General features: G+C 45.2%; 1 protein-coding gene across 3 annotated transcripts in view; it reads right to left on the bottom strand.

The window, feature by feature from the left end:
* Positions 1-24,100, bottom strand: part of Tiam2 (TIAM Rac1 associated GEF 2) — a 204,525-nt gene extending 180,425 nt beyond the window's left edge. For all 3 annotated transcript variants that reach the window (XM_076926716.1, XM_076926718.1, XM_076926719.1), the window contains exon 1: positions 23,914-24,100. The gene's annotated coding sequence lies outside the window, so the exon portion shown is untranslated. The remainder of the gene's footprint in view (positions 1-23,913) is intronic.
* Positions 24,101-25,741: the final 1,641 nt, after the last annotated feature.

The raw sequence follows: 25,741 nt of genomic DNA on the forward strand, positions 1-25,741 counted from the left end.
GGGATGATAACATCTACATTTTTAAATTTTTAAAAAAAAAAAACTTACTACAGATTACTTTTAAAAATCTTGACACACTCATGTACCTCAATAGATGTAACTCGAGAGCAGGTAAATTCTCCTTATTCTGATACATGTTTACTTCAGTCCCAAGTAGTTTGTTGTGTGCATGTGTGTGCGTGTGCATATGCTTAAACAAAATGACAGGCGAATTCTAAAGCTTATGCAGAAGAATAACTTCATAAAAAATCATTAGAGCCGGGTGGTGCTTTAATCTCAGCACTCCAGAGGCAAAGGCAGGCAGATCTCTGAGTTTAAGGTCAGCCTGGTCTACGAAGTGAGTACCAGGACAGCAAGAGCTACATAGTGAGATCCTAGCTTAGGAGGGAGCAGGGAGTCATCAAGAAAGAATATTTTGAGGGGGGAAAAGGACAAAGTCATATCGGGTATGACTTACATGGAGACTGAGACCATGACAAAGAGCACATTTCAAACTGGCAAGGCTGAGTGCCACATACATGAAAAATTGTGTTTTCCTCTCTCCAACCCAATGCTTTACTGTATCTCGCCAAAGGGGGAACCTTCCACAGCCCCACAAAAGGCTACAGACGAAACGGTTGTGACAGCTTCCTGCAAACCCCTGAGCAAGACTGAGTCCACACTCACACAGACTGGACAGACTCTCGTCTCCCAATTCTTCACCTTTCCTGTTCTCACAGACAGCGGAAGATCCACCTCTACTCTCTCAGCAGCTGCTAGCTACACTGTGGGCCACACAGGCTGTCGGAGTGACTCACAGTGAGTCAGTCTGTCCATGCCTGCCAGCCTCTGCTCGAAAGCATCTATCACGATACAGCATGCAGCCCCTTCGTTACCAACATGCTTCCAGGCCCGTGTGTCCAGGTAGTTGTCAACTCCCTCAAAATGTGATGATCGAGAACAGAGAAGTTTGCAGAGAATAATTTCGTAGCATTGAGACCATCAATGTCTCACAGTAAGGGAAGAGGAAAAAAAACTGAGAAACTCAATTTTCACTGCAAAGGCTGATTTGGTCCTAGTAGTGAGGCTTGAGTCCAGACTCCTAAGATGCTGGGCAAGGACTCTACTGCCAAGCAGCAAACCCTAATCCCTAGAATTCTGATTTTAACTTTTATTTTGGGGGGGAATTCCACACAATGTGTTTTGTTCGTATTTATTCCCGCACACACGAAAGTTTTCACAGATCCACATATGTCCTTCTGTTTTGTTTCTTTACATCAGAGATTAACTTTGTGCTGCTTCAAATTTCCTTGGGTATATGATCTTCTAGTGGGGCACGGCTGACTTAGCAGGAGCTACACTATGAGGCAAAAGTGACCCTTCATTTCCCAACAGCTAACAGTTGCTTATGGTGTCCACTGCTAGGCGAAGGATTGTGAGCCAGCTCCCCTCTCCGTGCTAGGATTTTTGTCTGGCTTGGGTATACACAGGATTTACTGTCACAAGAGCTGTGAGTTCGTATGTGTAGCTGCCCTGACGTGTCCAAAAGAAGTTGGCTTATAGTTACCTACCACCTGTATACTCTTTCCTCACCTTCTTCTGGAGAGATTCCTGAGCTGGGGGTGCAGTGGGTTGGGGTACAGCATACACGTCCCCTTTAGGTTTGAGCATTCTGCAGTCTCTTATTCCCTCAAGACTCAACCAGAAAAACCTCAGCTGATAAATGCATTCAGTAAAGTAGACGGATGAAAAATTAGCTTCATATATATATAAATATATATGAAACAATAAAGGAAACAATACCATTCATAACTGTCATATGCATATGCATATGTGTGTGTGTGTATATATATATGTATATATATATGTATATATATATACATATACACACACACACACACATACACACACATACATTTTGGAATAAAGCTAACCAAAGAACTGAAACAATAAACAATGATAACCTTAAGACACTGAAAAATAGTTGAAAAATATGCCAGAGGAAAGATACCCTCTAGGGAGACTCCTGGTGGGGAAAACTTGGAGACACAATCAGAAATGATACCAATAGCATTTTCTTGCTGGGCAATCACCTACAATTTTTCCATGTTGAAACTCTCTGTGTCCCTAAGGGGAATTATGGAGAGACAGCCTACCCAAGTCTTAAATATCCCATCTTAGCAGAAGCTGTGAAAACCAGGTGTGGGAGTTGGGACTATTATCCCAGCACTTAGGAAGCTGGACTGATTGTCTTGACGTCAGACCAGCCTGGGGTCTAGAGAACGTAGTGGTTCCAGGCCTGAGATACAGACTAAGGCCCTGTCTCAAAAGAGCAAGGGCCACAAGATGGCTCAGCAAGAAAAAGATTTGCATGACAATCTGAGTTAACTCCCAGGACCATGTAAAAGTCATAAAAGCCAGATGCACTGTACACGTCAGTAAACACAGCATGCCTAAGGGGATAGAAAATTAAGACAAGATAGTCTTATAGTCTGGAAGCTTAAAGGCCAGCTTACCTATTATACTCAGTGTAGCGGAAACAAGAGAGACTCTACCTCAACAAGGTAAGAGAGAGAAGCAATTCCCAAGAGTTGTCCTCTAATCTTCACATCATGGCATGTGCACACCCATCACATTCCTGCACACACATTGATAAATGAAACAAATTTCAAGGTTCCCTTATCCAGGATGTAGCCAAGACTGGGGTGCATTTAAGCAAAGAAAATGCCTGCTTATAGGCTATTCTAGGTTTCACTGTTGAAGCCCAGCCAGTCTGTCACTCTCAAAGCTCTGGAGAGCTGCAAGGTACTCTTGAATAAGAACTAGCTACTTACAAATTTGACTGCATCTCTGGAGAGGTAGCTGCAGGGTACTCCCAAGTGACAACTAGCTGCTTATAAAGCCGATTGCCTCTTTGGGCTGGATGTCAAAGGACAGAACAGGCCTGTCAAGGGTGGTCCCCATTCCAAATCACAAAACCATCAGGGAGGCTTGCATTCACCATTCAATGGGGGAAAGGTCTAGCACTTTCCAGAAGGTTCCAACGGTTTTCCTCCTTTTGATTCTTTGAGGGTGTTAAGGATGGGATATAGAGAAATGAAAGATGCTCATGTGTGAGTGTGTGTACACAGACAAAAAGAATACCACAACATTCATAAGCACACCTTACAGAAAAGTAATTTTCACTCGGTATGATGGCTTACACCTATAATGCTAATATTCAGGAGGCTAGGAGCCAGTTTGAGGCAAGCTTGAGAGAACTTAGCTGTACTCTCTTTCAAGAGAAATTACCCACCAGGAGGGTAAAATTTAAAATTAAGCTAGTTTCCACGGAATACTCCAGAACCAAAGTGGCATACGACAAAGTGCAAGCCAACTGACTTAGCGGGTCTCTCTCCCTGGTTTAATATATAGCATGCGCTGCCACAGCTCAGCGGACAATGTGCAATGTTCTGTCATCTTCAAACATCTATATAGCCCAACTTTAAGACTCGCGCGTCCCCCGCTCCGCCACTGCAGGTCACAGAGGGGAAACAAGGCTTGGGCACATTCGCTCAGCAAAAGAAAATCCTGACTTTTCTCTCCTATGATTTCATTTGCTTTTTATAGCTTGGCTTTCCAACATAGTAATTGCTTTCTTTTTTTAAAGCATGGATTCATACCACATTTAATTTGAATGTCCCTATATATAGATTTCAGTCTATAATAATATCCAGTTCACCAGTGCCAACCCCTCAAAAACTAAATATAACTGCAATTGAGGCATAAGATTTGTATTTTCCTATGTAGTGAAAATATTAGTGTAAGCAGGGATAGTTTATCAATCCCCCACAAAAATACAATCCTTTAACACAGCTCTGATCCCTTAGGGACAAAAAAAAAAAAAAAACACTAATTCTCCCACAAAATCTGTTGTCCAAGAATTTTAGATTTTCTTTTTTTGTCTTTGTCTCTTAAGACTGGGTTTCTCTACATAACCTAGGCTTTCTTGGAACTATGTAGGCCAGGTTGGACTTCAACTTGCAGATACCCATCTGCCCCTGCTTCCCAAGTACATTAAAGGTGTACACCACCATTGCCAGCAAGGACTGTGGATTTTCAAGTGTGGACCATGTGATCTTAATTTGCCCTTGCACTCTGATTTAGGTGTTAGCAATTAAACAACCCCTCCCACAGGGGTTGGGGGTGGAGGAGAAGTTATCTTTTCTCAGTTCTAGTCTCATAAGGCAGATGAATATAGAACTCAATTGCACTTCAATCTGCCACTTCTTATCAGAGGCACTTTCTTCTGGAATCATAAATCTGCAGAGAGCAACAGGATACAGAGGACCAAAGCTCTGGGCACAGACTGGATGAAAACCCAGATCCACTGTGGGAGTCTTCACCCTGGAGTCTGCACCCTGCTCTACCAGCCTGGGAGGGAATCAGCTATTAAGAACTGTGTGTACAGTGTATATTTTGGTTGTTTGCTTTAGTCCGGGGGAAAGGGATGCTGAGTGTGATGCTGATAATGGGCCTGGTTGTAGTCCCTGCATCCTCAGGCTTTAAACAAAGCAACTGATGCAAAAGGGTTTGGGAACTGTTATCTCCAATGCCTTCATTACACAGACCAGGACCCTAGAATTTTATGTAATGTACAAAGTGACAATCTGCAGTTCAGCAAATGGATCACGGAAAGGGTCGACTGAAGGTAGCAGGAAGACTTCCGAGCATGCAGAACAAAACACAGTGGTGTTGCAGTCTGCAAAGGGCTCCTGACAACGAAGGCTGGCTGCATGTCACCACTGCTAAGTGAACACAGAAGTAAGGCTCTCGCTGCACAAGGCCCACAAAGAATGACAGATGAAATCTGTCTTTATTCCACTTCATATAAGTCTCTGTCTTTGCTTAGCCACTTAAAACTGCTCGCTTCCAGCTGGTTCCAGGCCAAGGCATCACTGGTCAACAGCTCAGGACCGCGGAAACAGCAGAGATGCTAACAGGCCCCAGACCATCCACACCAACACTAGATCAGCATACACAAGCTGAAACGGAAGTAAGGGCAGAGTTGAATGTGGGGAGACAAATTCTGTCAATAAACTGTAATGTTTACTAAGAAGTTCTTCTGTCCAGATCACAGAAACCCACACATGAATATCAGAGCTACGCCCTCTAGATTTAACTTCAAGCTACAGCTTAGCTTAAAGGGAATAGAGTACTTCCTGGCTTCCCAGAGCAGCATGCCCACCAGACTCATACTCCTCTCCAAAGTTAATTGCTCGAAGTGGCCTAAGTAAATCCAGTCACAGTCAGACTCCTTAAGCAAAGAACAAAAATGACAGATTTCAGAATTGACCAATAATTGATAACAACAATGTTGATGATGACGTGATGACACCAACAACGCCACCAACGATGACAGCACGTTGTTTCTCAATGTTCTAGTGTTTGAAAGCAACACACGACAATAAAACACTTCTTCAGAACAAAAGCAAGGAAAACAATCCAAGATGGATATTACGAAAGGAAATCCATGGTGACAGATTCTGCAGCAGGGTTCATGGATAGCCTTGTAATGCTTTGTGAGGAAATATCCCTGGGTCTCAGATTAGCTAACTAAACCTCTTGCTGAAGCAACAACCAGCCACTGCCTTCAGAAATCTCTAACATCTCAGAAACTGTGTGTATCTGCCAGCAGCCATGGGCAGATGCTCTGCAATCAAGATGTACAATGTACGCATGCGCTCTCTCTCTCTCTCTCTCTCTCTCTCATACAAACACACATATATACTCTGTTTCTATCAATTTATCACACACATATCCTGTTTATTAATCTCACCTTGGCATTAAAATCTGTTAGAAATGCAAATAAGCTCTTCCAAAAATGGGCAATAAGTCAATTAAGTCTGGCTTGGGCATGCATGCCTGTAATTGCAGCCTTGGGGAGGCTGAGGCTGGAGGTCAGGTTGCCAGTTCAAAGTCAGCCAGGGCTATATAACAAGACCCTGCATCTAATACGCACACAACTGAGCAGGCTCCTGGATACACAGCATGCCTGACACTGGGTAACCACCTCGAAATAGGACAGCCTTTCATAGCAGATGTGAGTCTGAGCCCAGCCTCCCATCGGCTCCTGCAGGCTACAGAGCACTGGAGCAAGCAGCTGATGCACACTGAGTCCGAACAGGGACAAGAGCAGCATCCACTGCACACAGTGAAGGTAGGGCAACCTGAACGTGTATTCTGTCCTTAATATCACAAGCTCTGTGACAAGGATGAGGTCGGGTCAATTAGTGCACACAAACTGTGTCCTTATCTACTGGATGACTGCCAAGCTCTTGCAGGTTTTGGTTGAGAAGAAATTAGAAAGCTAAACATGGAAAAGACAAGGGAAGCCGGGTTTAGAACTTGGTTAAGTTCTAAACTCACTGTAGCTCTTCCCTGAGATTGAGTAAATCTTATAACTCTGGGAAGACCTTAGTTTGTGAAGTTCACTGTGATCAGGGTGGATGGCCGTTGGATAGAAGGTAGGATGAGTGCTCCTATTTAAAATGGAGGTGGGGAAGAGAATCATGTGAATGACCAATAATGGCCCTTGCTCGGAGGGGGCACCTCCACCATCACTCACCCCAAGAAATGGAAGAAAGATGCATTAGGCAACTAGCAATGGTTGGACTTTGGTCTTGTATCTTGGAGATTATTCTTAAACAACATTTCACATGGTGATCTATAACCAATTAGTGGGTTGTAAAATCAGTTTAGTGGAGGTATTACAAGATTTTTTTAAGAGGGGCTGAACAAGGGCTCTACATGGGTTGAAACAGCGTCCACACTGGGTCACATGTAAGCAAAGCATACTGGCTCCAGCTGTAAACACACATGTATTGATACTACACCAATACACTGGCAGTTTTTAAAATTCTACCCTAAAATAAATTTGGGGGTGGGGAGACAGATAATACATGGGAAAAATTAGGGCCCTTATGTACTTTTGATGAGTGAGTAAGTGACATATAGTAAGAAACAAGTTACAGTTTCCCAAAAGAATCTAAAATGAAATTGCCATATGACCCAACAGTTGCGCTTCTTGGCGAATACTGAATAAAGTAAAAGTAGGATCCAGATATTTGCACACTCATGGTCATTGCTCCCCTGTTGCAACAGCAAACATGTAACCTTGCCATGTTTCCTTCTTCACTGCTTGTACCTGAGAAACAGGGGCTCCCACCCTCAGCTGCCCCCTAAAGCTTCTCAATGATCCCTAAACCCTAAAAGCAACAGCTTTGCTTCAGAGGTTTGCAACCAGCAGTTGAAAATAAAAAACAGCTCCTGGCCAGTGGTGCACACCTTGAATCCCTGGCACTTAGGAGGTGGAAGCAGATAGATCTCTGTGAGTTCAAGCCAGCCTGGTCTACAGAGCGAGTTCCAGGACAGCCAGGGCTACAGAGAAAAAACTTGTCTCAAAAAAAAATGAAGATAGAGATAGATAGATAGATAGATAGATAGATAGATAGATAGATAGATAGATAGATAGATGGATGGATGATGGATAAAAAGGAAGAAGAAAACTCACCCTCATCTCTTCAGCTGAAACATAACTTGGGACACATAACTTGGGACATGTCCTTCACATTATTTGTGTGCACCCATTCACATGCACAGACTTCTTGAGGTTTTATACCTTGAGACAGCTCAGAAATAGCCATCTGTCCATTTGTCCACTTGCCATCTGTCCATGTCTTTCCATCCGTTTATGATATAAAAATATCATACAATGGATATTTTTATCCGTCCGCATGTACAAAAAAATGAAATCCTATTTTATGTGTCTCATCATTCTTTTCTCACAGAATCCAACCAGCTCAGATGCTACCAAAACCCAAGTTATAGATGTGCTATTATTTATCCAACTGTCCCGCTGTTGAAAGCATCTTAGTATCCCATTCTTTCTCAGGACAATTGACACTGCAGTAAATATTCTTCTACAAGCACGGTGCATACAGCTGCTTTTAAATTTCCTATGGGATAGAGTGTAAAGAGAAGAAAGATCAAAAAGCCATGTGCATTTGAAATTTTAATTTCAAATTAAATTAAAGCATTGCTGGAAGACATCTCACCAGGCGGGCCATTAACAAAGTTGCCAGGAATGGCATTAGCAAAGTTTAAAATTTGTGTCAGTCTTGCTAGTCCCGTGCATGGGAAATTTACAAGCTCCCCCACCCCTCTCATCCTGCTCCATGGTCTGGGGAAGCTATTCTAGTACAGATCTTTCCACCTGCATTCTCTGTTCCTCATCCCAGTTAAGCGTCAACTGGGTCTATTTCTGTATCACTCTCCTATAAGATTCAATTGTATGTGTGTGCATGTACATACACACACACACACACCATAGCTTGACATCAGGTACCTCCCTCAATGGCTCTCCACCTTTTTCTTTTGGAGAGATAGGGGGAGACAGGGCCTCTCTCTCTGAACCTGGGTCTCACTAGCTGACTCTACTGGTTGGCCCTAGGAATTTGCTTGTCTCTGTCCTCTAAGTGCTGAGGTTATAGAGGCATGCAGCTTTTTGTGAGGTTTGGAAATAAGGTTCTCAAGCTACAATGCAAAAACTTTACTTAACTGAGCCATTTCCCCAGCCTTCTCTTTATGTGATACTGCTTTATGTGTTTTTGTTTGTTTTCTTTGGTTTTCTGGTCTGATGATGCATCTGAACCTACACATGCTACTCTGACTTCCGCCAAGTGCCAGCTTCCTAACTGCTCATGGTTGGATTTTTATTGTAGTGATGCCTCAGACTTATTCAGACCAAACCTAAAGTCTCTCTGTCAGGTGCTGAACTGATACCTCCAATTATTTTAAGATGTTTAAATTGTGTCCGTGTGTGTGTGTGTGTGTGTGTGTGTGTGTGTGTGTGTGTGTGTGTAGTTAGGTATGTGCACATGTAAGAGCAGGTATCTGTGGAGTCCAGAAGGATGCATTGTGAACCACCTAACATAGGTACTAGGGCCTGAGTTCTGGTTCTCAGTAAGAGCAGCACATGCTCTTTAACCACAGAACCATCTCTCCAGATCCCCCCTCCAATTCTTCAAGCACAGAAGCAGCAACATTACCAAGGATACCCAAGTGAGCATCTCTGATGTCAGCATTTACTGCTCCTAATCTCAAACCAGCCAGTGCCAGTTCAAGCGCTTCATACTCGGCTCTCTTATTCACATGGCACAGAGTTCCATCACAAATAACAGGGCCCTGGGTCAAAGCCCAGTTTGTCCCTCAAGCTCCAATATACATTTAGCTCTGCAGTGGAACCCCAATACCTCCCTCTGACAAGGAAAAACTATACTCAGATATCAGAATCACACTTCCATTGTGTGTGTGTGTGTGTGTGTGTGTGTGTGTGTGTGTGTGTATTCATATGAGTGTATGTGTGCAATGCCATTGAATAAGCAGTGGGTGCATGTTCACTTGGAGGTCAGAGTTCAATGTCAATTATATGTCTTCTTCTATCATGCTCCACCCCTTTCTTCCTTATCTTATTCTTTTGTTTCCTTTTAGGTATTTGGGGCAGAGGGTCATGCGTGTGTCACAACGTGCATGTGGAGGTTAGAGGACAAGTTATAGGAGTTGGTCCTTCCAGAGATCAAACTCAGGTCATTAGGTTTGATGGAGGGACCTTTACTTTGTCAGCCATCCGATCGGCTCTCCTCTCTACTTGCTGGTTTGAGGCAGCGTCTGTCATTGAACTGCAGCTCATCAATTCAACTAGGCTGGCTGGTCAGTGGGCTCCAGGAATCTGCCTATCTCTGTCTCCACAGGGTACAGATGCACATGCCTGACTTTTTATTTGGGTGCTGGGGATCCAATCTCAGGTCTTCATTGTTTGTGTGGCAGCCATCTTCCCCAAGTTCCCTAAACCACACTTCTAAGCTCCATTCTGGTCTACACCTCTGGCTTCTTGATTCAGAACTCTTCTTGTACTTCAAAAGCAACAGAGCACTCTGGTCTGAGCAGGGCAGGTGGTTTGCTCACGGGAGAAGGAGTCATGGAGAAGGAACGGACAAAACAGATGCTTAACTGGAAACATCTCTGTCACTCTGGACCTGCTCCGCTAAGGAAATGCCTTTCTTTCAGTTACACACACACACACACACACACACCATTCACAGAAGATATCAATATAGAATACCAAGAACCTACAATGGGGTATACTGGTACACATTCAGGGAATGACCAAACACCAGAGACAAAGGAACAGGAATCTCTTCCTACACTTGGACCAACTACAGAGTCATATCTCACCACTCATTATCTGTCTCACAATGAGTCTCACAATCACATACAAACAACTGGCATCAAAACCCAGCAAAGCAACATGCAACATTTTCTCATTGTTTTATAATACACATGATGGTGAAAAATAAGTCACAGTGTAAACTAAGTAAAACTTGCAGGGCTGGGGGCAGGGCTGGGGGGCAGGGCTGGGCTCTATGACAGAGCATTTGTCTAGCATGTGTACAGTCCTGGGTCCTATCCTCAGTTCGAGGAGCAGGCATAGCATGTATGTATAACCCTGAGTTCTATTCCCCAAGGAGAAGAGGCAAGACAACATAGAAACCAGAAGACTTCCTCTCTAGTAATCTTACAAAAGGAGCAATGAAGATAACTACTTAGTCTGTATATGATATGTCTCTGAGAGAAACTCTAACCTGCTTAACTGAGGGAAGACATTAAGTAAAGACCAGGTTAGCACACCTCAAAGAGGACAAACTCCTGCTTAGCAATCATCATGTAGAAAAGAAGGGGTAAAAAATATTTTTGAAAGGCAACGATTTCATAAAAAGGGGACATGCATATGATTAGTAAGAAAGGTGTAAAAACAGACTTAGTGGATATTAGTTCATGGAAGAAGCATGCATTTCTTCTTAGTCTTTGTTCTAATGTTCTTGCTGGAAAATTCTTCAATACAGTGATGTGTCCCACTTCAGGATGGGCCAGGATCAAATATGCAGGTGTGTGTGTAACTCTGGGGCAGAACCTTAACACGCTCTGTAGCCCAACGTTCCTGCTTCCAAATGCACTTAGTGAACACGGTGGAGAGTCTGGGAGGGCTCCTCCGGCACTCAGAGTCCTGCCTCTTCTGACGGAAACTCAACCATCCATCTCCCTGGCTAATGGTGGGATGCGGTGTCACAGATAATTTAAGCAGCTGTCAGAGCTGCGGATTCCATATGGCCTGTGTAAGGCACACATGTGCTCTAAGCCCTTCCTCCTCCAGAGAACAAGCTGGGAAGAATGAGGCGGACACACTGGGACTCTGTCCTAGATCTGTGCTGCAATATGCTCCTACACAACGTCCACACTCCATGGCATAGGAGAGCACTCATTTGAATAGGCACATGAGCGTGCCTCGTGATGCAGCTAACGCGCATAGGTGAGGCATCATGGACCCTCAAACCCCAGCTCCAAATGCTCTGAAATATAAAACTTCCTAAATACAAACAAGGCTCTGAAAAGGGTTCTGGATTACCTATGGCATTGCCAAGAGCAGAGATGACCTCAGACAACTGTAGACCCCAAATCCAGCTACCACGCAGGAGCAATGAACCACCAGCAAACACATCAGGCTCAGAGAAGTTCTATCATCCACTCCTCGGAGATGTGTGGGAGGCAGGAAGAAAAGCCACAGAAGAGCAAACCGTGCTAGGTGAGAAACCTGATCCTCTCCCCACCACGCTCCAAAACAAATCCAGATTCACACTGTCCCTTCCTGTACTTCGTGACTCCGATACATCAGGGCATCTGAATGTTACAACAGAAGACTTTAAAGGTGGGTGGAAAGGTAGTGTGTGTGAGAAGAATTTATAATAGCACCAGAGAAACTGTACTAGGAGCAATTCTGTAAAGCTAACTTTATACATATAACAGAGTCATGAATTAACTGGGTCTGGTCAGTGGTTTATGTCTGTTTTTAATCTCAGCCCACCCAGTCCAAAGGTAGAATGTTTTTCCTAAGACTGCCTTCAACCAGAAGCTCAATAGAGGGAGGGGAAAAATCAAAATATGGTAAGACTCATCTTTCCTTCCTGTTTTGTGAACATCCTTTGACTTAGTTAACTCTCACACTAAAAACAGGATGAAAAAAAAAAATGTGACCATGGAGCCAGGTGTCATGGTCACACCTGCCCTCCCAGAATGCAGAGGCTGAGGAAGGAAGGCCATAAGTTTAATGATGCCCTGGGGCTACAGGGACAGGTCAAAGCCAAACAGCACAAGGAATGACACCCTGTCTCAAAAAAAAAAAAAAAAAATTAATTAATAGTAATCAAAACCAACCTGGCCTAGATGCACAGAATTATAATTTGAGCTGCTTGGCAGGATAAGGCAAAAAGATCATAAGTTCAAGGTCAGCTTGAGCTACAGAGAGAGTTTGAGGGTGGCTAATGAGTCCTCTCTCAAAATAAAAGGCTGTAAAGAAGACAGTGATGTAGCTAAGTGGAGTATATTCGCCTAGCATGTGCAATACAATACTCTCTATTCCTAGTCTACGCCCCCCCCCCCCCAATGGCCTTGAAGGGAAGGGTTCCACACTACAGGGGAGGTGCAGAGAGAAATGGGACTAGAAACACAATATTTACAGGAACCTGGCCTCGAGGATAAGAGCACCTCTTCGAAATGGTGGGCCCTGCTCAAATACTTCGTGGTTCTTATTAAACACCCGCTCTTTTCTTTCTACCAAAAAAAAAAAAAAAAAAAAAAAAAAAAAACCTGAGCCTGGATATATTTACAACATTCCCCTTGGCAGATGCCCAAGGTCTACATTTGGTTTTGAAAGATGGTTCTTCCTACATGGCAGCTATCTCTAAAGGCCAAGACACACATTCAGAGGAGCCCAGCCCCTCGTTAACATTTTCCAAGCATACAGTAGCTATGTGCCATTTGGCACCCACCACAATCCCTCCCGAAAGCACCCAAAGACTGCCAACTTCCCTGGGCTTTTACAAGAAGAATTCTTGAAAAAAGCATCTATTTGCAGAAGAATTCCACTTTTATTGGGATGGCCATCAAAAGTTTACTGTCTCCCACAGGGAGCCGACTGGTTTTTAGTGACTTGGCCTGATATCAAAATAGCTGCAATTAAATGGATTTGTGAGGGTCAGATGAGATATTAAAACAGAGGGTTATCCCCATGGAACTAAAATCATGCTTAGCACATGTTCGAGTTACATACGCCCGCCCAGGGCAAACGGCTGTGAGACACACCTCTCAGGAGGAAAAGTAGGTCAGCGTAACTCCCTGCAGTGTTCACTGGGACGAGAAGACTCAAAGCACAGAACAGAGCTGAGCTGAAGCAACTGTCCAGGCTGCTTAAAATTCGAGCCTCACACTCCATGACTTTAATGAGAAACAAAGCTGAGAGTCCATAAGGATGACAAATCAGAATGTTTGCAAAAGGTGAGACACTTTAGGGTCATGGTGGCTCTACAGCTTGGGCCTAAGGGAGAAAACAAATCCACACACTAGACGATGCCCTGTCCCCAAGGATTCCCGTCCGGTGCGAATCCTACAATTCCCATGTACCCCTTAATGACAGATTCACCTTCAAAACAAGAATCCTTTGGTATCATTTCATGTGTCAGAGGGCTCACTGATAACTAGCAAGGCCTGCAGAGATGGATTCTAAATTTAATCAGTTTTTGTAGCTCTTCCCAAGGCTTAAGCAAACAAACCCATCAAATGTATGCTTGCTGTGGAATCACTGGGGAGGATGTCAAGATCACATGGACCACATGGCCAGAGCTGGAAGGGGTGGATGGGGATCAAGAAGGTGGGGACAGAGGCAGAAAGGGAAAGGGACAGAGAGGACATCACCCAATACAAAGTTGGTCCCCTGAGAGTCACAGGGGAGTGCAACAGTTTCATGGGTTTGCTGCTCCAATGCAACTATAAAAATGTTAAGGTTGTCATGGAGATCTCTATATGGCTCAAATTCCTACCAACCACACTTTCCTACCATAGATGCATCTTCAGTCATTGCATATGAACACTACAAAGAGGGATGGGGGTTGGGCACACAAACTTCCATGTGACTGCACAAACCTTCACCCTCTCACTCATTACTTAGGGTACTTCGGGAGGAGGGCTCAATGGGCAAGTGTTTTGCTGTGCAAACATGAGGTCCATGCGACAAAGTCAAGTACAGTGGCAAGAAATAAAGGATTGTTATTGAGGCCAGCCTGGTAGTAGGACTGTGTCTCAAGAGAAAAAAGTTAGGAGGAAAATATCTCACACATACACACATGTGCACACATACATGCACACACACACAATTTATTACCTGCTAAACTAATTTGCCACCAATAGCTCACACTTTAAAAAACCACAACTGTAAGGGACTAAATAGAAGCTTCAGCGAAGAGTAACACTTCCTGCTCCTACAGAGGACCTGGGTTCAGTTCCCAGCTCCTACATGGCATCTCACAACCATCTGTAACTCCAGTTCCACAAGATTGGTGCTCTCTTCTGGACTCTGTAGAAACCAGGCACACAGGTGGTACACTTACATGCGTTCAGCCAAACCACTCATACGCATATAATGATAATTGTCTTATTAAAATGACAGTATGGGGCCAGGGAAGTGGGTGGGTGCAAGCCTGACACCATGAATTCAGTTTCCAAAGTCACAGTGAAAAGATATCCCATGGCATGTATCACACACACACACACACACACACACACACACACACACACACACACGGGGGAGGAAGGAAAGGAGGGGGAGGGGCGGGGTGAGGACAGAGAGGGAGAGAGAGAGGGAGGAAAGGAGGGAAAGAAAGGGGGAGAGAGGGAAAGAAAGGGAGAGAGAGGGAGGGAGAGGGAAGAAGAAAGGAAGAAAGAGAGGGAGAGAAAGGGAAGAAGAGAGGGAGGGAGGAGGAGAGAGGGAGGGAGAGAGGGAGGGAGGAGGAGAGAGGGAGGGAAAGAGGGAGGGAGAGAGAGGGAGAGAGAGGGAGAGAAAAGGAGAGGGAGGAAGAGAGAGGGGGAGAGAGGGAGAGAGAGGGAGAGAGAGTGCAATAATGCCCAATAACAAAATAGAGAAGAAACTGGGGAGACGGCTCAGTGGGTAAGAACACTGGCCACCTATACAAGGACCACAGTCCAGACCCCAGACTCACATCATGGCTGCCCATGTGCCAATAAGCCTCATTGCTGTGTGGGTAGAGACTATAGAATTTGCTGGTCACTGCTTTAGCTCCAGGTTCAGTGAGAGACTCACGGCAGTAAAGTAGAGAGTGGTTGGACTCTGTAGTACCTGCAGTGGCTCATAACTGGTCAAAGAGATGCGACTCCATGACTGTTGACTGCTTATCTACAAATGGTGTGTGTGCGTGTGTGTGTGTGCACTCAGTGTATATGTGCACATATTCACATGTATTTACATATACTTAGAGGTCAGAAGTCATTCTTCACCTTAGTTTTTGAGACACCTCATATCAAACTCTCTGATTTGGTAAAGTGGGCTGGACAGTGAGCCCCAGGGATCCCCCTGTCTCCACCTACCCCAGCACTGGGATTGGCAGCACAGGTCACCATGCATGGCTTTTTACACAGGTGCTGGGGATTCAAACTCAAGTCCTCTCAATTGCACGGCAAGCTCCTTACTGACAGAGGTATGTCCCTGACCTTAAAGCGAGTCATTTAACCAACCAGAAACAAGTTTTCCTTCTGAAAAAAAAAAAAAAAATGGTTTGAATTAAATGCTTTCTAAAGTATCTGTTGGTCCAAAGGGCATGGATTTCATTAAAATTATACAGGATGGCTTGGGAATAGCCTTTCCTACATGCATCTGTGAACAAGACACACTCTATCAGACTATCACTGTTTATAGTTTACAAAAATCTGTAGTAACAACCGCTGGACACAGATTGCTATGGCCTATATATTACATTTTGAAATGATTCAAAAATGTTCCATGCACTCTCTAAATGTAGACAGGGTTTTCTTTAGACAACGGAAATCACGCAGGGTGTTCTTCAATGCTGACAGTAGCATATATGAACACCCACTTTCTTGGTTGATTTCCTGAATATTTCTAGTGTTGGCTGTCAACTCAGCTTTAGTGAATTTTCTAACTCATCAGATTTACCAGGCCATCAAAATTCTGAGAGCTTAAAAACAAAATAAATACCACCATGCAATGAGTGACATCTGTCCTACACGCGCATTAAGACTCCAGCAACAACAGATTTGTTTCCAGGCCCAATGTCTTCATATGCTTACTAGACTAATGGCAGCCAGACACAGTAATGTCTCTAAACAAATTTTAAGATAGGTAATTTTTTTTATCTGCTTTTAAAAAATGACTTACTTATTTTTATTTTTATGTGCATTGGTGTTTCACCTGCATGCATGTCCATGATGTGAAAGTGTCAGATCTCCTGGAACTGAAGTTACAGGCAGTTGTGAACTGCCATGTGGGTGCTGGGAATTGAACCCAGGTCCTCTGGAAGATCAGCCAGTGCTCTTTAACCACTGAGCCATCTCTCCAGCCCCAAAATAGGTAATTTCTAAAACTCCAATTGCATAGGAAGCTGGGGTTGAAGCAAAGCAAACTTCTTCATGCTGGTGTCCTCTACAAAAGGGGTCTTCACTAAAGAGGTAAAAAGGTTTCAGTTACTACAAAGTGCATGTTCCTAAGGGGACCAACAGCATTTCTAAACATCTCTCACTGTCAACACATTATATTAATAAATAGATTATTTTACTTAGAGACCAGTTGTATCTCATTAAAAAATAGTTTGAAAAGTTTCTGTTAAACCATAGATCAACCATCAAGCATCGGCGCTGTAGGCTGGTCTTTACCTACAGGACCTACACCTGAACTGATGTAATTGCCTAAAACTCTACCACCCAGCTCTGCAAAAGTAATTTATATGCTTGGGTCTTCATAATCCTATACAAGTCATTCCACATAGATATCACAAAATAAATACAGGGGGGAGTGATATGGGCTTTCCCCCTCCACGCCCCCTCTCCAGGTAGTGTCGGTAAGACACATCTCACATCCACTATAGATTTTTCTTTTTTTGTTGTTGTTGACAGTCTCACTATATAGCCCAGAAAACACTGGGAATCGCTCAAGAGTCCTGTTATCCTCTTCCTCAGGAAGAAAAGGCTTTTAAATGTTTAAAAAAAAAGAAAATCTGAAGGAAGGAGAGTTCTATTCTACAGTAGAGTCGAAATCTGCTGATACTCAGCATAAAGACACCGATACTGCTCAACACTTCAAAAAACGGGCAACTCTTCATTTTAATGTCAACATCTAGTTACTGGTAAGGCCCATGTAAAGAGTCAAAGATTCACACCTCAGGAAACCGTTGCTCAATGGATAATGTGCTTGCCACACAAGCATGAAGAACTGAGTTCAATTCCCTGGAAGGTTAAAAAAAAGGGGGGGTGGGGGGGGCTTTGCATAGTCATACATCCAGGTGAGCCTATAATCTAAGTTCTGGGGAGGCAGACCTAGGAGGAGTCTTAGGGGTTACTAACTAGCCAGTCTGGTTGATTTAGCAAGATCTAAGTTCAATGAGAGACCTTGCATCAAAAAAAAAAAATAATAAAATAAAAAAAAAATAAATAAATAAATAAATGTAGAGGGGCTGGAGAGATGGCTCAGTGGTTAGGAGAACTGCATGCTCTTCCAGGGTACATGGGTTCAATACCCAGCACCCACATGGCAGCTCACAACTGCCTGTAACTCCAGGAGCCAACACCCTCACACAGGCATACATGCACGCAAAACATCAATACACATTTTAAAAGTATTTTTTCAAAGTAGAGGAAAATTAAGGAAGACATCTAACATCAACCTCTGTCCTCCACATACATGTGTACATATGTGCACCCTACCACACATATAAACAAACACATACATGCTCACGGGCTCTCGGGATCTTTGTTGAGAAGGTATCTTGTCGGGATATCTTCGGCTAACACCATATAAACTGATACCGCCATCTTGCCAGAATTTTCAATAATTCTGGGCTCTACTTGGAAAGGATGCATCAGTAAAATAAGCAAAGGAGTCCCTACATGAGAGGAAGTTACCCACAGTGAAACAGCATGGGGTGCTATAGCAACAGACTCAAACTGCATGAGAGAAAAATACCCAAGATGCTCATAGGGCAGGCAGCCTTTCTCTGGGCTCCATGGTCTGCTATGGAGAACTAGAAAAGGCAAGAAAGACAAGCCCATGGAAGACACTGAATGACAGCAAAGAGGGAGGGAGGGAGGGAGGGAGGGAGGGAGGGAGGGAGGGAGGGAGGGAGGGAGGGAGGGAGGGAGGGAGGGGAGGGAAGAAAATAGCTAATACTGTCCCATTCCTTGCATGTTGGCTTGCGTTTGCTTTTGTTTTCTTTTTATGTGAGACAAGGATGACTTTCATCTCCTCATCCTCCTGCCTCCACCCCCTGACTTCTGAGACCACAGGTGCGTATCACCACACCTGGTTAGTGTGATCATACTCAGGGCTTTACACAGGCTAGGCAAGCACCTTACCAATGGTGTCACATCCCCAGGCTCCCGGGACTATAATAGGAAACAAATGCTAACAAGAGCAAAGTTCTGAATTTTAAAGTGAAATAAAATAATCCGCTCAAGCTCATCACTCAGTTTTAAAGCCAGCAGGAGTCCTTAACTTTCACCTCTTTAAGGATCTGTTAGCCTGGTTCACAAACTGCTGACAAAAGACCCTTCAGCAATCTCCTTCCCACATGATCAGTAATAGTAACTCTCAAAGTACTGCATCCAAAAGACACATTCAGAAATCCAAACCCTGGCTAAAAAGAAATGGAAACCGGTAACCCAACACCAGGAAAATATCGCTAATGCTGCGGGCCAGAGTCTGTCAGCTCGGCTACAGACCTCATAAATGGAAACCACACAGGCCAATCCCCAGCAAGATGGGGTGCAGAGAGAGCTGGCCCAAGCCCAGGCCCATATGACTCAAGATGGGAAGAACCTGCTGTTACTGGCCTCAATCATCCGTGGTTGGGCACTTTCTATTCATTATTTTGTGATAATGCAAAATCCAGCCTTCAGATCGTAGTTAGCTTTCACTATGATCTCCGATTTGCTTACCCTGGGCATATGTACTAGGCGATTTTATAAAGGTGTGAACCTGGGCACCCATTCACTGGTCCCTGCCTTCTGTGTGACTGATGGAGGTGAACAGCCCAGATACCATTTTTCTGCAGGATTTCTTCTTCCCTGCCCTCTGAGTTCATCTCACCTCCACTCCTTGTCCATCCTCAGACCTCTCCTGCTACCTCCGTGGATCACACTGCTGGAAACCGACCTCTCTGCCAGTCTTGCCTCTCTAAACACACTGCAGATAACCTCCAGAGGGACTCTCATCGTGCAAATCTGACCTCTCTCTCCCCTCCCCAAGTGTAATCATTGGCTCCAGGCATGGCTTACTGTGGCTCGTTATTGAGCACCGGAAGTTCTCTTGTGTAGCTCATGTTTGCAGCTTAACGGGGCTGAACAATACGTTGTGGCAGTGCAGTCAAGCCCTGTTCAGTGCTGAAGGAGAACCGGGTACGTACGTACATACGTACGCTATGCCGTTTCCCCTCACCCAGACCCCGCCCCCCACCAGCCCACACAGCCTTGTTTCTCTTTATTCAGAAGGATAAATGTGATGCAAATACACAGAATGCCTGCGAAGTAATCGCTGCTACAGCGTCTCTGAGTCTTATCCCAGTGTTTGCAAAATGCTTTCACACTCACGAGCTCGTGGGAACTTTCTAACAGCTGAAACTTCAGTGAGGACACTCGAGGAGGAACTAAGGGGACCCACAGGACCAGACTACCTCCCATGTGCCTTTCAGTCCTGACTTCTGGCTCCTTTCTAGAAAATAACCTATAATGGAATAAAAGCATGTCTTCCCAACGGCCGACCCAGCATATTCCAACGTAGACAGATATACCTCTCACCTGTGTGTGTGTCCTGTGCCTTTACTACACTTCAGAAATATGTGCACAAAGGCCAAAATTCCACCCACTGCTGTCAACTCCAGAGAACTGTAGCTTGCTTCATATCCTGTAGCCCATTCACACATCTGTCCCTCCATTCAGGAGACTCTTAGCAGCAGCTGACATTTGGTGCTGGCCATGGTCCTTGTCCTAAAATCTAAAGATTTAGTCAGTGTTTCCAAGCTGTCCCTGATACGCCAATGACAGAAAGTGGAGAATGCCTGCTGTCCTTACAGAAGCTTGGATAAACAGCGATAAACCAGAAGCAAGCAAGCTGAGAGCTCACCGGGGCTGTGTCCTTCAGGAACTTGTTGACTGGACAAGTCCCTGGCACTTGGTACCCACAAAATCAAAGAATGGTCCATATTGTCTTACTGTTACTTCAATGTGAAGACTCCCGTAAGATACAAGATTCCATTTAGACAGCCACAGTGACACCTAGCACATATATACAGCATACCACAGTTTCTTAAATTTCTAAGATGATCCCTAACCTCTTGTAGCTTGAGCAAATGCTTCTATCAATTATCCCACTAATTGATGTGTTAACTACAAACCTGGAGTGTTTGTAAGACTCTACAGCAAACCGCCCATGCATCAAAACTGAATCTGTATGAACAGATTGTGGTACTAAATAATCCCACGGTGGGCACTAAATAAATCAGGAAAAACCGCTCCTCTTACTGCCTCTTTACTTCTGTGATGTGCCACTTTGAGGTGACTTAAAAATTGTCCCATACAAAGTATACTTTAATCCTATTTATTGGCAAATATTTACAGAAGCAATGTATCTCCCAGCCTAGCGTCCAAGTCTTGCACCAAATCTTTCCACGAATCACGATCAGACATGGAAACTTGGGTGCCTTGAAAGGTGGTTGGCTTCAAATAGTCACGTGGTCTCACAGCTGATTGGCCAGAGACAGTCATGTGATAAAAGGCTGATTGGCTGAGGAAGTCACGTAGTGCAGGGCTGATACCTGCCCATGGATTACTCACTCATCCTTCCCTGTCTTTAGAGGATCACTTGGACAGCCAGACACAAACTCTAGATAAAGTGTATTTCTATACCCTTACAGAAAAATCTGTCCCCAAATGTTTCTTTGTGCTGCTTATTAGATATATACTGTTCTTTTCTCACTTGCCCAGAAACACTGATTTGCAGTGATCTGTGGTGAATATAGAAGTAGGGTGGGGCTTGGGCAGTGACCCACATTGTGCCTTTGAGTGAGTTGCAAGGGGAGTCTTCCCCCAGTGTAAAAGAGTGCACCTGGGGCTTGGCAAATTTAATGTGAACTGACTTTAGATTCTGCTCACCTCTTGGTCAGGTTGACCTTGTACAACAAACAAACACGCAGGACCTTGCAAGGCTGACACGACAAAAATCTATGGGTTTAAACGGTGTCCTAGTACAGGCACTGACAACTAGCCGAGGAAGACGTCAGCTTGCCAGGAGACATGGAAAACGAAGCATCTTGGCGAAGATATTTGACTGACACATGATGGATGTGTGGGTAATCAACAGATGGAGAAGAAAGCAAGGACTGTGTAAGCAGAATGCTGGTTCCTTCGAGATAATGGCCTGGAAGTGACAAGCTGCAGTGGGGAGTGTCTGGAGCAGACAGTAAGCCTGCACTCCTAAGAGAGGAGGGGGAAGGAGCAAAGGCTGGCGGGGCCTCATTATCAAGCATCTGACTTAGTTTGGGGGGCCTTGCTTTCTGGTGTGGGTTTGTTGCTGCCTCTTTTTTCTGACACGCTCTCTGTAGCTCTGGCTCATCTTGAACGCACAGAGGCTCACTTGCCTCTGATGCCACCCAAGTGCCAGGAGCTGGAATTAAAAGTGTGTGCCACCATGTTGTGCCCGATTGTGTTTGGGGGCCTGGTTTTGCTATGTAGCCCAGGCAGGCTTACAACAAGGCATCCTCCTGCCTCAGCTTCCTGAGTATTGGAACTACAGGAGTGCCCTGCCATGGCCCACCCTCGTGTGTCTTTTATGGGTCATTAGACAAGGAAGCTTCGGCCTGATGGAAGTTTGCTTGGCTACTGAAAATAACAAACTCTTCTTCAGATATATATACCTCACCATTATTTTTTTCTACCCATCAAACAAGACCTTTGCCACCAAAGCAAACAGATTTCATTTTCCTTTCAACTGAGCAAGGGGGAAAAAAATCCAATGATATGAAAATGTGCTTTTTAAATTCATCTTAATATTAGATTTTTTGGTATTTTTTTTAAAGATATGATAATCTTTTTTAAAGCCATCTCCTTTTTAATTAGTGTGTGTGTTAGTATGGAGAAAGAACAGGTCAGAAAGGTATCTGGTCATCTACAGCTGGAGATACAGACAGTTGTGAACTGCCTGATGTGGGTTGTGGGAATCGAACTCGGGTCCTATGCAAGAACAATATGAGTCTTTAACCACCAGGCCATTTCTCCACTACCACCTGGTCTGCCCTCCCCTTCCCACCCTGCCCCTAGTTCTTTTCCTTTTTCTTTTCTTCTTCTTCTTCTTCTTCTTCTTCTTCTTCTTCTTCTTCTTCTTCTTCTTCTTCTTCTTCTTCTTCTTCTTCTTCTTCTTTTTTTATAATGTTTTTTGTAACAAGGTATCACTGTATAGCCTTGGATGGCCCGGAACTCACAGATCTGCTGGGATTAAATGTGTGTACAACCATGCCCAGCTAAAACTACAACGTAAAGCATAAAGAAATAAAAGAAAGAGAGAAGGAGGGAGGGAGACGGGAAACGTGATTGAAAAAGGACACTCCTTGCTTTTTTGTGTGCTGAAAAAGTGCACTTGTTGACTACTAAGAGGAGCAGGTGGCCCTCTTTACTCCCAGGTACCTTTAAGAAACTTGTAAGTCATTTCAAAAAAGCTCTTAAAGACATTGTTTTCAGTCTTGAATTGGAGACGGTCAGGTGTTACCTGTTAAATGAGGACCGCAGCAACATTTGGGAAATAGAAGGTAAAGAGGGCATGAACTGCCGCAGAAGTGAATCTCGGACCTTCTCACCGGGAGTGGACACTTGTAGCACACCGAGTATGCCTGGGAATGTCACCTAGCGGCTTCTCTTCCAGCAGCTGCGCAGGACTGCAGGAAAACTTCCCCTGAATGGAATTATCTACGCTATCAAGCAGCTTCCCCCACCCATAATATAAAGTTACCCTGTTTTTTCTTTTCTTCTTTTCTTTTTAAAGTAAGGAGGGCCATGGAAGCACCACGTCCATATTAAGTTTCCGGTCTCAGAGATAAAAAAAAAAAAAAAAAAAAAAAAAAAAAAAACCCTCACGCAATTCTACTCTCTACACTTTGCTGCTAAAGAATGGGCCCTTTTCTTCCTGAACTGTTTGTGGTAAATACGATCCATCAGGGACACAATGTCGTCGGCTTTCACAGAAACTTGGCACCGCAGCCGGCGGGGAGCCGAGCGGGTCTAGGTGGTCGCAGGGCGAGCGATCCTTGCCGTCCCCCACCCCGGATGGCCAAGCTGGGATGCTCACCTTCTCCCCGCTGCGCCCTTCTCCCCTGAGCGCAAGGATATGGGCACTGATGGGGATGCACGGCGCCACCACCTCCAAACCTGGATGGCACAGCTGAACCCTAATTGTATCCGCGCCACGCGTGGGGCGGGGCAAGACCTCACTTGGGAGTCTTCTGGAAAAGAATCCTGCCCTGAGCCAGGCTGGAGAAGAGAGAACGCGAAGCCGCCGAGGACTGCTACCCTCCCAGACGGAGCAAAGTGGCCTCGTCGCACCCCTGACTGCTTCCACAGCCGGCGGGGAAAGGGGGGGGGGGCGAGACTGGCCCACTGGTGGAAGCTGGGACTGTGCTGTGCAGCACCCCACTACGGGATCCCGGGAGCCCATGCCAGACGACCCAGCCGCGAAGAGGAGCCCTCGCCCGTGTCCCCCGCCTGCGGCGCCCTTACCTCGGTCCAAGTCCCAACACAGAGGACTGGTCGAACCCGGCTCTGCGCCCCTGAGCGAGGCCCCGCGGGGACACAGGGCGCACTCCGGGAAGTTTTCTCTGTCACTTTGTTCTCTGCTCGCTGAGCCGGCGAAGGTCAAGGCTTCTCTAGCTCCGCACTGCTCTAGTGAGGCTGGATCGGCGGCCACACCTTTCTAGGAGGCGCTCGCCTTGCCCCGCCCCGCCCCGCCGGGACACGCCCTTAACACGTCCCGCCCCTGAGAGACACGCTGCCAGCCACCCGAACCACGCCACGCCTCCCCGCCCGGACCCCCTTCTCCTGCTGGACTGACTCCATGGACACATTACATCCCCAGTAACCAAAACAACTCTCAGCTTGGAGTCCCCGAGCCAGCCAGTCGCTGTGGCCCAGACCGCAAACTGCGAAGCGCGATCCTGGCCCTTCCCCCAATGTGTGCTGCAAAGAGGTTTCCTCGGGTCCCACCTAGAGCAGCTCAGAAAGCACAGGACTTCGCGTTAGAAGAGGCCAACCATCTTCCTCCCCTCGGAGAGAGGCTGGGTGTGGATGGCTGAAAGGCAGACTACAGGGTTGAGTTGGGCTTGCAACTTATTAGGGCTTTATAAGGCAAAGCTGAGGGAAACCAGTGAGCCCACGTGAGGGAATGCGCTTGGCATGCTGGGACCACCATCCTCTCCCGCGACCTGAAGTCTCCACATCAGAGAGGAAAGAGGAGGGACATGGATGTGGTCATGTATGGAAAACGTTCTTTGGAGAGAAGTCTACCTACTCCTTACACATCACAGACTAACCGAGTAAGATTCCATCAAAATCGAACTTGGAGAACCAAGGACTTTATTGGGCTTACTTACAGAGCAGGAGTGAGTGTAGGTGACCACCAAAGCATATTTCGAATTCCCCTCAGTTAGCCTCCAACACTCTATAGAATCTGGCACCTCTCAAGGCCGAGTCCACTCTCAATTCCAGCTGGCTGGAAGGTCCAGGAAGGAGTAGCTGGAATCTCAAGTGAGGGTTCAAAAACCCTGTCCACCCACTCCCGCTGTGAGGGAACACCAACAGTCAATAGGACTGATCTTGGGGGTCTGAGGTCTACAGCAGTGTGTTTCTATAGCCCCCCAAAATATAGGCACCAATGCAAGACTAGTTGTAGAGGATCATCATAGCAAATACATATGTAATTAAGTGTGTGTGTGTGTGTGTGTGTGTGTGTGTGTGTGTGTGTGTGTGAGAGAGAGAGAGAGAGACAGAGAGAGAGAGAGAGAGAGAGAGAGAGAGAGAGAGAGAGAGAGAGAAAGAGAGAGATTGAGATTGCTCAGTGGTTAAGAACACTTGTGTTTGTAGACAGCCAGGTTTCCATTCCCAGCGCACACATAGCAGGTCACAACCATTTATAACGCCAGATCCAGAGGATCCAACTCCCTCCTCTGACCTCAGAAGGCACTGGGCATACATAAAGGCAAAACACTCTGTCTTAGTTAGGGTTTTACTGCTGTGAACATGAGGACCAAGGCAACTCTGATAACTCAGTTGGGGCTGGCTTATAGGTTCAGAGGGTCAGTCCATGATCATCAAGGCGGGAACATGGCAGCATCCAGGCAGGCATGGTACAGGAGGAGCTGAGAGTTCTGCATCTTCATCTAAAGGCTGCTAGCAGAAGATTGACTTCCAGGCAGCTAGGGTCTTAAGTCCACACCTACAGTGACACATCTACTCCAACAAGGCCACTCCCTGGGCCAAGCATATACAAACCATCACACACTCATACACTTAAAAATAAAATTTTAAAAATTTAAACATGAAGGGAGCTGAG

The sequence above is a fragment of the Arvicanthis niloticus genome, chromosome 28, assembly GCF_011762505.2.
Source record: "Arvicanthis niloticus isolate mArvNil1 chromosome 28, mArvNil1.pat.X, whole genome shotgun sequence".
NCBI classification, from domain to species: Eukaryota; Metazoa; Chordata; class Mammalia; order Rodentia; family Muridae; genus Arvicanthis; species Arvicanthis niloticus.